The following is a 13,530-nucleotide window of genomic DNA, read 5'->3' as shown; positions in this document are numbered from 1 at the left end:
GGAGAGAAAGTTCAAGGCCAAAAAGTTCTCGCTCTCTCTTTTTTTTTTTATTCTTTACAGACCATGGAACAAGTTTTTTCTTTTTCTTGGTTTTGAAAGCATATTAGTTTGGAAGATTTTTAGTACATTATGTTCTAGAGGAAGAAGTTTTCATCACTTGTTTCCTCCCTGTTAGGACACCAAGAGGCCTAGAACTAGGGATACCTCAAAACTTAAAATGCTATTATTTTTCCTAATTTCTTGATTTCAAAAGCCACATTTATAATGTAATGTAGAAGTAAAAACGGCACAATTTTTATCTATTCTAGTCACTGATGCATCCTTAACACTAGAATTGTCTGGTATACGTTAAGTAGTCAACTAATATTTGTTGAATGAATAATATGCAAATTTCTCTTATGAAATAGTGAAGCTTATTTTATAGCTGCATTGTCCTTCTGTAAAGCAGAATACATAGGAGATGTCTTCTAGGTGCCTCATAAAATTTATTGAAATGACTCCATCCTACCATTCCAGAATCATCTGTCCTTTAACCACTGCCTCTTCTCAGGTGCAAGGGTTTTTGTCACATCATAACCAATAACCAGCACACATTCCAGTATTCTCTCTTTCATTTTTCCCTCTCCTATGGTTTTGTATATGCAAAAAAAAATTTGTTTTCATATGATCTCCAAACTTAGTGAAATTAAATTGTTAATGAGCTTTTCTTAAAAGCTCTTTCTTTGAAGGGAAATGAACTAGGCACTGGAGAAGAGCTGGCTCAGAATGTAATGGAAACTAGGTCAACTGGCAACATTTTATGTTGGTATGTAAAAAAAAAAGGAAAGGAATTGAAGAAGCAACAGCACACTATTATGTTTTAATTAAATCACATTACTAAGAAAAGTAGCCAGATGTTTACTTGTTCAGACTATTTCATTGTTAATATCCTTTGAGAGAAGGGGGTAGACTAGATATTTTAATACACTTTTAATTTTAGAACAGTTTTAGATTTACAGAAAATTTTGAAGATATTACACTGTTCTCATTACCTCACACCCAATTTTACTTATTATTAACATCTTACAGTAGAGTGGTATATTTGTTACAGTTAATGAACTAATATTGATATATTATGGCACAAAATTTATTCTTTATTTTTAAAAAGATTTCATTAGTTTTTATCTATTGCCTTTTTTTGCCCCTGTTCCTGGATTCCATCCACTTACCACATAGCATTTATCCTCATGTCTCCTTAGGCTCTGTGTTAGATAGACATGTTAAAGTCCTAAATTCCAGTCCTGTGGATGTGGACTCATTTGTAAATAGGCTCTTCAAAGATCCTATTTAGATGAGGTCAGTTGAATCAAATTGAATCAGGGTGGGGAGGCGGCTTAATCTACATGAGTCAGAATTCTTCTGGAGAAGCCAGAGAATGAGACAGATCGCTATGTGATGCAGAAATGCTAGCCAAGGAACACCAGTGATTACTGGCAAGCCAGTATCTGAACTCTACAGACACCACAAGATACCTTGATGTTGGACTGCTAGCCTCAAAGCTGTGAGACAATAAATTCTTATTGTTAAAGCCAAGACATTTTGTGTGGTATTCTCTTAGTTTTCCAGGGCGGTCTCCTTTTGGTTATGATGGTATCTTAGAATTTTCCTTGTTTTTGACAATCTTCACAATTTTAAGGAGTACTGGTCAGGTATTTTGTAGAATGTCTTTCAACTGGAATTTGTCTGAAGGGATTTTTGTTCTCAAGATTTGAGAATTGTAAGTTTGTAAAAGTCACAGAGATTAATCTCCATTTTCATCATCCCACATCAAGGGTAACTACCATCCATATGAACTGTCACTGTTGATGTTGGCCTTGATTATCTGGTTGAGATATTGTTTGTCAGGTTTCTCCAAAGTTAACTCCTTTCTTTCCCCTCTATACTGTACTCTTTGAAAGGAAAGAAAGTCATTATGAGCAGCTCTTGCTTAAGGAGCAGGAATTTATGCTCTATCTCATTATGGCAGAGTATCTACATAAATTGTTTGGAATGGGTGTGATGGTTAGGTTCATGTGTCAACTTGGCCAGGTGATGGTACCCAGCTGTCTGGTCAAGCAAACACTGGCCTAACAATTGCTGCCAGGATGTTTGTGGCTGGTTAATGAACTAACAGGCTGGTTTATTAAATTATCAGTCAGTTGGCTGCAGCTGTGACTGATGACTCACCGAAGGGTGTGTCTTCCACAATGAGAGAATGCCGTTGGCTGGATTTAATCCAATTAATCAGTTGAAGATGTGCAAGCGAGACAGATAGCGGACCTTCACTTCTTTGGCTGACTAGCGAAGCATTTTCTGAGGAGTTCGTCAAAGTTGCCAGTTTGTCTCCTGAGGAGTTCATCGAACATCTTCATTGGAGTTGCCAGATTGCTGCCTGCCCTACAGAATTTGGACTCATGCTTATCCACAGTTGTGTGAGACACTTTTATAAATCCTATATTCATAGATATCTCTCATTGATTCTGTTTCCCTAGAGAACTCTAACTAATAAGATAATATATGTGTCTCTTCTCCCTATCTTCTTGTTTATGCAAACATTTATTTTTATAAGTATGGGCCCATGGATATTTATGTAATTCTTTGGTTTATAATATAAAACTACTTTATTTATTTTCTTGCACAAATTCTTCCAACTTTGGCCATTGGGGCCTCTTTCGGTTGGCTTCAGTATTCCTTTGACGTACTCCCATCATTGCAGTGCTTTCTTGTTTGTTTGTTTGTTTTTAGTGAGTACTTCCTTACTTTGTAGCACTGCAGGATGCAACAGATTCATTTTATCCCCTTCCTGCCCCAGTCCTGAGATCAGCCATTTATCCAGGGAGCACCACTGGTTCCTTAAACTGGAGAATGGTATTAGAAACCAAAATCTGGGTTCTAATCACTACCAGACTGCCATTGTTTCTAGGTCCTCTCATCAGACAAAGCAAGGATATATATATATATATATATATATATATATATATATATACACATACATTAACCATGCATAAGCATGAGTTGTAAGAATCTTTATATGGATAATCAGGTGCAGTAAGGATGAGTGACACCAGAAATTTATGAAAGAAGAATTTGTTAGTACTCAGAGGTCTTAGAATAGAGGAGTGACACACCTTGCAGAACGCACCTTGCATAAACATTTATTCAGGGAAACGCATAAGGAGCATAGGCTCAACCAAGCAGGCAGGGAACAAAAGGTCACAATGGACCTGTAGCTGTGGCACTTGGCCAAGAAAGAGTAAGGATTGGGGAATTTGTATTCGACTTTTGCAGGAGTATGAACCTGGATAGGATGCAGGGAAGATGGGTAGGATGCTTGTACGAGGATGTTGATCCTCAGACAAGCAGGTGTCAGAGCTGGCCACTGAAGGGCTTAAGACAGGGTTTAAGATGCTGAGGCATTATGAAAATGCAATCCCCTATGTCACTAATGTCAAGGTTGGAGATGCTGAGGCCTCAGGACAGTTGAAAAAGCCACTTTATTTCACTACAATGCACATTTCTATAAATATATTTCTATATGTAACCACTGGTATCTATAATAAGCAAAACATGAGTTCTTAGTGATGTCTTCAACTCTATTCTATTACCATGCAAAGCAGTCTCATCTTCTCCCCTTGCTTATTCATAAACTACCACTCCAACAGTGAGAAACCTGGCTCCCTGCATCTGCCATCCATTTACTTAATTGTTCAATTTAAGTATACATGTCTAGCAGTGACAGAATTGTTAATCTGTACCCCTGTGGGGAACAAATGTATTTACTGAATACCATGCTTATGTACAGTTTCTTTGTGTATACACTCAACTTGTTTCCAAAAGTACTTATGTCAACACCCTTTCCCCCCACCCCTTCAGTGAAGTTATTTCGTAGTTATTTTGTCATATTCTGCATTCCATCCTGGAATTTCCATGAATTCTTGAATTCTTCTTTTAATTTGTGCACATTAGTGTTCACTCTTTGTGTTATAAAGTTCTATGAATTTCCTGTATCCATCATTACAGTGTCATTCAGAAGAGTTTCCCTAAATTAAAAAAAATTCCCTGCATTTTCTCTCTTGGAATAATAAATATCCCATTTTATGGATGTGTCACAGTTTGTTTATACATTCACCTAATGAAGTATATCTTGCTTTTAATGTTTCTCAGTATATTTGAAGAAAAAAATGCACTAAAATGAACTGCCATGCACTCTGGTAGAATTTTGTTTTTCCTAACTTTCTGCTTAGTAATCTGTCCCCACCACTATCATCACTGCCACCAGCACACACACAGGCAGAGCATTATTCAGAATCTTCAAAGCAACCAGAATTAAATATGGGCTTAAAAGCATATCGATAAAAATTAGCAGGTTTATTTTAGTGTGTTGTCTTTGAAATAATTGCATTTACTAATACTGATTTCTTAATGTTTCAGTCTATGTCATTATTTATTCAGAGCAATAAAGTGTTCCAAATTGGAATGTTTTTTTCCCTGAGGAAAATAGATGTTATATAATTAAATAGGTAGTTAAGAGTATTTTTTTACTTTTGTATTATAATACTCTCCATTTGTGTAGGTATTATTGCCAAAATAAGTAGTTAAGTCGTAGTCTCATTCTTTATAGGCACACATTTTTTAACTCAAAATATATATATATACAGTGATAATATTATTTTAGTAGTCAGAAGACATGGTATTATATGTATCAATATAATCCTTATTTGGCTATAAATACAAGTATAAGTGATAGGTATTATTTGAAATGGTTTTTAAGGTTTATTTATCAATATTTTACAACTTCTGTTTCATATGAAAAATTTTTTTGAAATTTTAAGTTTAATTTCACTGTTTTTCTTTCATCATTGAAGGACTGTAACATCAGGATATTATGAATTTTGTACTTCTAACATAGAATTAGGAAAAGGTCCCACCTGGTTGATTAAAAATGTATAAAAGGATCAAAAAAAACTATGCAGAACAAAGTTTTCCTGTTTTACTATAGTAATTTATTCATGTGTAAGCTTCCATCATTCAAGAAGTTTCATTAATTGAAAGTTAGTTCCTAAGAATAACTATTTGGCTGAATTGTGGCCTCTGAAATATAATTTAATGTTATAGGAATACTGGCTAAAAAATTTAGGGAAACTGAACTGTACTCAAACATTTGAAACATTCCTCCTCACCAGATCTATTAAGATTGTGATGGAGCATTGTTTCCCAATGATCTTAGATTAATATTTGCTTTCCACAACAAAACAAGGACATTGCTTCTGCCACCTGACGTCAAAGGTAACAAACAGCTCTCTACCTTAATTAATTTAAAATGATGAGTTGCATGCATTTATTCATGACCACCACATTATGTGGAGAAGATTCTAGGAAGAGCTTGATGTAAAGTAAATGTTCTTTCCCGCACTGAACAAACTTTGCTAATGTTTAATAAGATAGTCTTTTTAGGAAAAAATTTTCTACAACCAACAGATGTATTTAAATGGATGGAGTAATCTCCCAAGTATAGATCCTTCTAATCTTTCAAATTGCTTCCTTGGCCTAAGATGAGCTGTGTCTGCCTGACACAAACTGCACTGACATTTGTGAAAATATATGAATTAAAAGACTGCCCTTTTGTTTGAATGTAAATCAAAATACCAAACATATTTTCACATTATAACTACTTAAGTGAGCATATCATGTGGAGAGACCCTGAAATGTTTCTGCTAGCAGCCTTATACATTCTTTTCCTGGATGAAAATCTGACTATTGTAGCTGACTTCAGCTTTGATGCAGGTCCATGATGCTGACAGTCTTCTTTGTGTAAATGTGACACAGCTGCATGTTGATTTTGTTCCCAGTATGATGTTTCTCATCGGCATTATTCTCTAAAACCAAAGAAGTGAACTTATCTTTAACAGAACTTCAGAAGTGCAATTTAACATCCACTTGGTAATACGATATTCAAAATTCTAGTCAAAGTATATCTAGTAGAATGAAGAGGAAAATATATGCCTTGTTTATAAAGTAGGAACATACATGTGTACTTAATGTAAATACAAATGATGAGAATGGAACAGTGTGTGTTTCCTTCTCATTAAATATGCTCCTTACCCAGAATTATAGGGGAGTTTTGTTGTCCACGCTTAATGATAAAACAGCATGAATAAAAGCTATATAATCTAATTATTTGAACATGTCTATGTAATAGCCACATCTTAAAATGGAAAATAAGGCTCATAAAATGTAAGAAAGACATCCAGAATTATACAGCAAGAAAAGGCAGATTAAGGTTTCAAAATAGAGCCATCTAATTCCAAAACTTTTGCTCTTTGAGTACACCCCACTTCTTTCTATTAGCTTACACTTTAATAGGAGAGAGAGAAATATAAAATTGCATACAATTGTAGTGAAACATGGAATGGTATAAGGGTCATGTACTGTATAAAAGGAAGCATTTCTTAGTGTTGAGCCAGTTAACACTGAACAAAGAAAGTTAAGGAAACAGTATATAGAGTTTTAAAACCTATTTAGCATCATTTTCCAGTAAATTTTAGTCATAAAGAAAATAATGATTTTGTTCTATGTAAACAGTTCTTCATTTCTTCAATTTATTTTTAACAATCTGTGGCACTTTAGTGAATTCTTGGATCACTGAGACAAAGAAAATTACCCCAATTTGGAAAGTCTCCATTTTTTAGGCATAGCATTTAAATTGGATCGCTAAAAATATATAGAGTTTGACCAAACTGAAATGGTGACTGTAGGTCCAGTAAAGAGAGAGAGAGCACAGGGAGGGAGGCAAACCACTCTGTGGTTCTTCAGTTTGTAAACTAATTCATTTGAGGATGACCTAATTTCCAGTGATCTGTTTAGTACATTTTCCCATTTCCATCCCCATATGCTCCTAATAACTTATCTAACCTACCTAGTATGAGTTTGCTTTACTCGTGAAAATATTCTGAGAATGATAGCTTTTCCAGTGAATTAGGCATGCCTTTTATTCTTGGGGGACTTCTCTGTTTAAATGAATACTCACATGCTTCATTACAGTATCTCTAAAATACACGCCAACCCTGAGGCATACCAAATTACTGAATTAAGGTGACATAATTCTTAGAAAAAGAGTTCAGTGCTTTGCTCCTAAAATATACCTGTGTCTCCAAGGTTCTGACTAATTTATACTGCTAGGGGAACTGCCCCAATTTACTTTGGCTTTCAATAAAATATCTACAGCTGCCTCTAGCTATAGTTCTGATTTGGGACAGCAGTACCATCCAAATTAGTGATATCATAGTATCATTATTTTTAATAGATCTTCACTGCATAAGAATGAAAAGATTAGGACCCATTCTAACTTGCTACAGTTGCTGTTACCAGGATAGCTCACCATGGTTCCAAGGAACAGTTTCATTATTAGTTTGCAGCTGTAATAAAGATAGCATGCTCTTTCATGTATAAATAAAAGCAACTCCAAAGTTGGGATAATTTTGCTTGTCTCATTTAGTGGCCTGAGAATTCACAGAAGTGCTGAACATTGTTAAAATTGAAATTGAAGAAACGGAGAGTTCGTTTTTTTTTTTTTTTTTGTAATAAAATCATTGTTTTGTGTATCAATTAAATGACAACTGAATTCTTACCTTCTTTTATAAAATGAAGAAACATGACTGGAATGTACTTCTAATAAAGTGTCAGGTTATTATTTTAGCAGCTTTTCTAAAATCTATTTTATAGAGTGCTGTTTACTTTGGTCTTCCTGATAACAGATGAATAAAGCTGATGGTCATGGCTTTGAATGCCACAGAGGAAGAATTCTGTCAAATGAATAAGAGTCAGATATAGGTGGAAATGGATTGTCTCTTGATTTTTGGTTGATTTGAGTCAAGTCTTTAAAACTCTGATTTCAGATTTCTAATCTGGCTGGGTGTTGATGCATTACAAAACTTGAAAAAAGCACATCTGAAATGGAATCGAGTCAGTTATATTTGCTGGATGCCAGAAATGTTTAGATGACTTTCTATGGTGTATAAACTTTAACCAGTGGAATGTTTCTTCTGATTTCCATTATCTAAACACTCATGGAAAAGGAACATGCCCGAAATATGCAAGCATGTGTTCACTGGAAGGCTTTAACGAGACACTGACTCTTCCTTAATCAGTTAAAGGAATGTAAAAGTACATTATTATTGTGTCCTGCATATAAAGAAGGAACATCAACCATCAATTTGATTAACTTCTCTGGAATGGTGAAAATATTATTTCATACCATAACTGAAATATATATATAATTCAAGGATTAAATGTATGACTGCCCACCCTCACAATGCTTCCAGCTCACCTATTGTTTCTATCTTACTCCCAAATTGGAAGTAGATTCTTCTTTCCCCTTATAAACAAAAGCAAATCTCTTCTTAGATGGAAAGTCATAATAAATTAAAATCCTTCCTCCAAATACTACATCTCTGTTTTTATTTTTACTCACAAATATAACAAATTAAATTAGCTGTCTATTATTTTACTGTTAGTAAAAATGATGAAATTTTTTCTGCCTCATTTTCTCCCATTTTCCTATTGAAATGTTGATGAAAGTTCAGAAAATAAAGAGGTGAAGTTTCCAGATTGCTAAGAACAAGTCACTGGGAAATCATCTAGGATCCCAGAGGACTCATCCAAATTATATGTGAATCTCTGAGGCAAAACTGTGGAAAACTCAAAGGAAAGCACCCTAAGATAATTTCATATTTTCCCCCAATTCCATGTTCAGATGTACATACAGAAAGGCAAATGCTTTGGGGAAAACCAGAGGAAGAGACACCAAAGGCAAATACTCTTTGTAAGAGATATAGCTAAACCAAAAATGGTTTATCAAAAGCAAATGGCAAAATAACAGATATTGTGAGGTAAATACATGCTATCCATGAAATGAATAAAATGGGCAAATATAATTATTTTACTTTAATTAAGCATACATGTGTCAATGAAGATTTTATATAAGCATACCTTGCTTTTTTGCACTTTACTTTATTGCACTTTGGAGATGTGTTTTTACAAATTAAAGTTTGTGGCAACCTGAGTAGTCTCTTGGCACCATTTTTCCAACAGCATATGCTCACTTTCTGTCTTTCTGTCACATTTTGGTAATTCTTGCAATATTTCAAACTTTTTCATTATTTTATATATATATGTTATGGTGACCTGTAATCAGTAATATTTTATGTTACTAGGGTAATTGTTTTGGGGTGCCAAAACTGCATCTATATGAAATGGTGAACTTAATTGATTAATGTTGCATTTGTCAAGACGGCTCCACTGACCAGCCACTCCCCATCTCCCTCCCTCTCCTCAGGCCTCCCTATTCCCTGAGATACAGTATTGGAATTAGGTGAATTAATGAACCTCCTTGAATTGTACTTTGAAAGTCTTCTGCAGTGGCCTCTAAGAGTTCAAGTGAAAGGGGGAGCCAGTCACATGTCTCTCACTTTAAATCAAAACCTAGAAAAAATCTAAATATAAATCAAAAGCCAGAAAGCATAGTGAGGAAGGCATGTCAAAAGCCGAGATAGCTGAAAGCTAGGTCTCCTGCACCACACAGTTAGCCAATTTGTGAATGCAAAGGAAAAGTTCTTAAAGGAAATTAAAAGTGCTAGTCCAGTGAACAAATGATAAGAAAGCAAGACAACATTATTGCTAATATTGAGAAAGTTATACTGGTCCAGATAGAAGATCAAAACAGCCACAACCTTCCTTTAAGGCTGAGGGAGTTGAGGAAGCAACAGAAGAAAAAGTCTGAAGCTAGCAGAGGTTGGTTCAAGAGTCCTCAGGAAATAAGCTGTTTTCATCACATAAAAGTAGAAAGTGAAGCAACAAGTGCTGATGTAGAAGCTGCAACAAGTTATCTAGAAGATCTAGCTAAGGATGGCTTAGCTGAGGATGGCTACACTAAACAAGAGATTTCCGATGTAGACTAATCATCCTTCTATTGGAAGAAGGTGCTATCTAGGGCCTTCACAGGTAGTGTGGAAAAATTAATGCCTGGCTTCAAAGCTTCAAAGGACAGGAGGACTCTCTTGTTAGGCATTAATGCAACTGGTGACTTGAAGTTGAAGCCAGTCCTCATTTGTCATTCTGAAAATCTTTTGAGTCCTTGAGAATTATGCTGAATCTACTCTGCCGGCGCTCTCTAAATGGAACAACAAAGCTTGAATGACAGAACATCCATTTACAACATGTTTACTAAATATTTTAAACTCACTGTTGAGACCTACTGCCCCTAAAAAAAAAAAAGATTATTTTCAAAAGTTGATTGCTCACTGGCAATGCACCTGGTCACAAAGTACTCTGATGGAAACATACAGTGACATTAAGGTAATGTTATTTTCATGCCTGCTAACACAATATCCATTCTGCAGCCCATGGTTCAAGGAGTAATTTTGCTTTCAAGTCTTATTATTTAAGAAAGATATTTTGTAAGGCAATAGCTGCCATAGATAGTGATTCCTGTAATGGGTCTGGGCAAAATCAATGGAAGGATTCACCATTCTATATGTCATTAAGAAGATGCATGTTTCATAGGAGGAGGTCAAAATATCAACAGTAACAGGAGTTTGGAAGAAGTTGATTCCAACCCTTATGGATGACTTTGAAGTGTTCAAGACTTCAGAGAAGGAAGTAATGGGAGATGTGGTGGCAATAGCAGGAGGACTAGAATTAAAAGTGGAGCCTGTACTCCTTGAATTGTGCTTTGAAAGTCTTCATCTTTCTGAATATAGCCTATACTGCATAATAAGGAAATAACTGAAACTGTGGAACTGTAACCCATTAAAATTTTTGAAATTACCTATATAATTGCTTGTTGAGCTGCACATTGAAAGTTAACACCTTTCTGTATGTATGTTATATTTTACAATGATGGAAATAGCTGAACTTGTGGAACTGTGACCCATGATATTCTTTTAAATATGTTCTGTAACTGCGGGACACTGTTATCGAGTTCTGACTTGGCGGGCCTGGGCCAGGGGAACTGATCAGCCCCTAGGAAAGGTAGTGGGGCACGGGTGGTTGCGCCCTCCACGGCCCCCCGGGCCTGAGAAAGTGGAGCCGAATGCAGGCCCCATTTCCTCACCCCAAAGTAAAAACCATTGGGGAGGGCTTGCCAGAGAAAACCGCCCCCTTTACCTTGCCCACCCACTCCCCGTTGCCAGAGCAACTCCCCCACCGCCAGTGCGCATGCACTGTTGCCAGAGCAACTCCTGCCCGTGACAAACAGCTTCCGCGTCCTCTCAGAACCAATCCAAGCCTTTAACCCTTACAGCTACCCCGCCCTCTAAACCGCCCGATATAAACTTGTACTCTCCCCTAATAAAGCCCTCTCTCTTGGTTTTCATCATCCTAAAAGAAACGTGTCCCGCCTGTTCCTTTCTCGCCGCCCTCCATACTTGCACGCCTCCCGCCGGGGACCTGGCCAAGTCCCCCGCCTCGCCCTCGCCTCCGGGAAAGAGCCCCCGCCGCCGGTACCCTCGGAGCAATCCTGGGAGCCTAGGATTTAGCAACCGGCCGCCACCCTCCCCCAGACGAATCAACTGCGACCGCAACTGGCGCCCAACGTGGGGCCCCTGGAATTAAAAGTCCTCTCCACGCAGCGGTCCAGTGAAACCACCCGCTCGCCCGGACGCCTCTCCAGCTCCCCTTCTCCTCGCCTGCAAAGTAAGGGCCGCCTCTCCCTCGCCGCCCCGCGGAGCCGCCCCTCCCTTGCCGCTCCGCGCCCGGGCCGCTCTTCCTTTCCCGCGTTAACCTAACTCTTACCCCCGACTACCTTTCGTCTTCTCTTCCTATATCCCCCACATTCCTCCTAACACTCTTCCTCCAGTAGCTTTCCCTCTTCCCCTCCATTACTTTGCTGTGGTCCTCTGTGTCTTTGTTTCTTTGTTTCGCGCGGTGTGCCTCTTTGCAACCGCCCCCCCCCCCAAACTGCTCTCGCTACTAGAGGCTCCTGCCTTCCATTCTCACCATCTCCTTCGGCCTCGCTGCCACAGTTTACCTCATTTTCTTTACTCAATAATCAACCCCCCTTTTTTCTCTTTTCTCACTCCGCTATGGGTAATCGTCTATCTGCACGCCAAGCACCCCAAGTTCGCGCTCTGGCGGGTCTCCTAGACACACATCGCTGTAAAGTGTCTGTCCGGCAGCTGCAGGTATACTGGGACCTCCTGCTGCCCTTTAACCCATGGCTCACCACTTGCCATCTTTGGGACCCTGTTACTTATGATCGCCTTATTGATCGGGTCACCAACGCCATGGAACATGAGAGCAAGCGCTTCCCTCCCGGCTTGCTCCCCACCTTAATAACCGTCCGCTCCTGCCTTCAAGGCTCCCTTCCCCCTGATCGAGGCCCCATTAAATCCAAGGAGGCCCTATCAACCCAGCCAACAGATTCAGACAGCGATACTAATGTAGACCACGATTCGGACACAGAATCCTTAGTCGAGCAAATTAACAACGCGCTCGAAGTCGCCCCCCAAAAACAAAGCAATACTAAGCCTCGCCAAGATGGCGAACTTCCTCCTTCTTCTTCCATCGAGGGGAGGAAGTGCTCCGGCGATGACGTCAGCCCTAAGCTGGGCAGGAAACCGCATGCGCTTTACCCCGCCCTTTCACAGGGCGGAGTTAGTCCGCCATCTTATGCCTTGGGCCCCACCCTTTCACAGGGCGGAGCTAGTCCACCATCTTATGCCTTAGCCACTCCCACCGCGCCGCCGTCTTGCGACGCTTGGGGCCTCCCACTTCCGCCTCCCCCTCCGGCGAGCTCCCCCTCGGAGCCGCTACCGGCAGCTGCCGCCGCTCCTCCCACCCTGCCGACTAACAACCCCTGGCTGCCTTCTACACCTCAAGGCAACCCTTGGGGCAACGCTCCCCCTACCCCCACTCCCGCGCCAAGCCCTCTGCAAGCGCGTCCTCCTTTCTCTCGTGCCTTTCGCTGCTTTCCTCTTAACCTTACCCCCACACCACAGAAACCGTATGACTGGTATCCCATTGACTCTAATACTATTAAGCAGCTTCGCAGGGCCGTCAAGGAGGACGGTTGGGTAGCCCATACGCTTCCCAAATACTGCAGGATCTCGGCATGGACTTTTGCATCCCCCAAGACTGGGCCTCGCTTGCCCGTTCCATTCTTAACCCCTGCCAGTTTATTGATTGGCGTGCTCACTTCCAGGCGGAAGCAGCTAAGCAAAGTGAGCAAGACGCAGCCACTGGAGTCTATCATCCCCCCGAAGCCTATTTAGGCACGGGAGCATTTCTAAATGCGTCTGCTTATATTAATGTCCCTGCCACCTTCTGGACTATCCTCAGAGGCATCGCCTTACGCGCGTTTGCCAACTGCTCTGCCCGTCGACCTGACAGCTTTACCAAGCTCCTCCAGGAGCCAAACGAACCTTTCGCCACCTTCGTATCCAGAGTCGAAGAAACCTGTGCTAGAAAAGTTAGCAACCCCCAAGCCCAGCTAGCTCTCACCCGAGAACTCATTCT

At 39.4% G+C, this 13,530-nt stretch overlaps 1 pseudogene; it reads left to right on the top strand.

Annotated features, from left to right (window-relative positions):
* LOC119530480 overlaps positions 1 to 13,530 on the top strand; it is a 65,807-nt pseudogene that overhangs the window by 45,544 nt on the left and 6,733 nt on the right.

The sequence above is a fragment of the Choloepus didactylus genome, chromosome 3, assembly GCF_015220235.1.
Source record: "Choloepus didactylus isolate mChoDid1 chromosome 3, mChoDid1.pri, whole genome shotgun sequence".
Lineage (NCBI taxonomy): Eukaryota > Metazoa > Chordata > Mammalia > Pilosa > Megalonychidae > Choloepus > Choloepus didactylus.
Note: the sequence above shows the minus strand (reverse complement) of the source record. Positions and strands in the feature narration are given on the sequence as shown.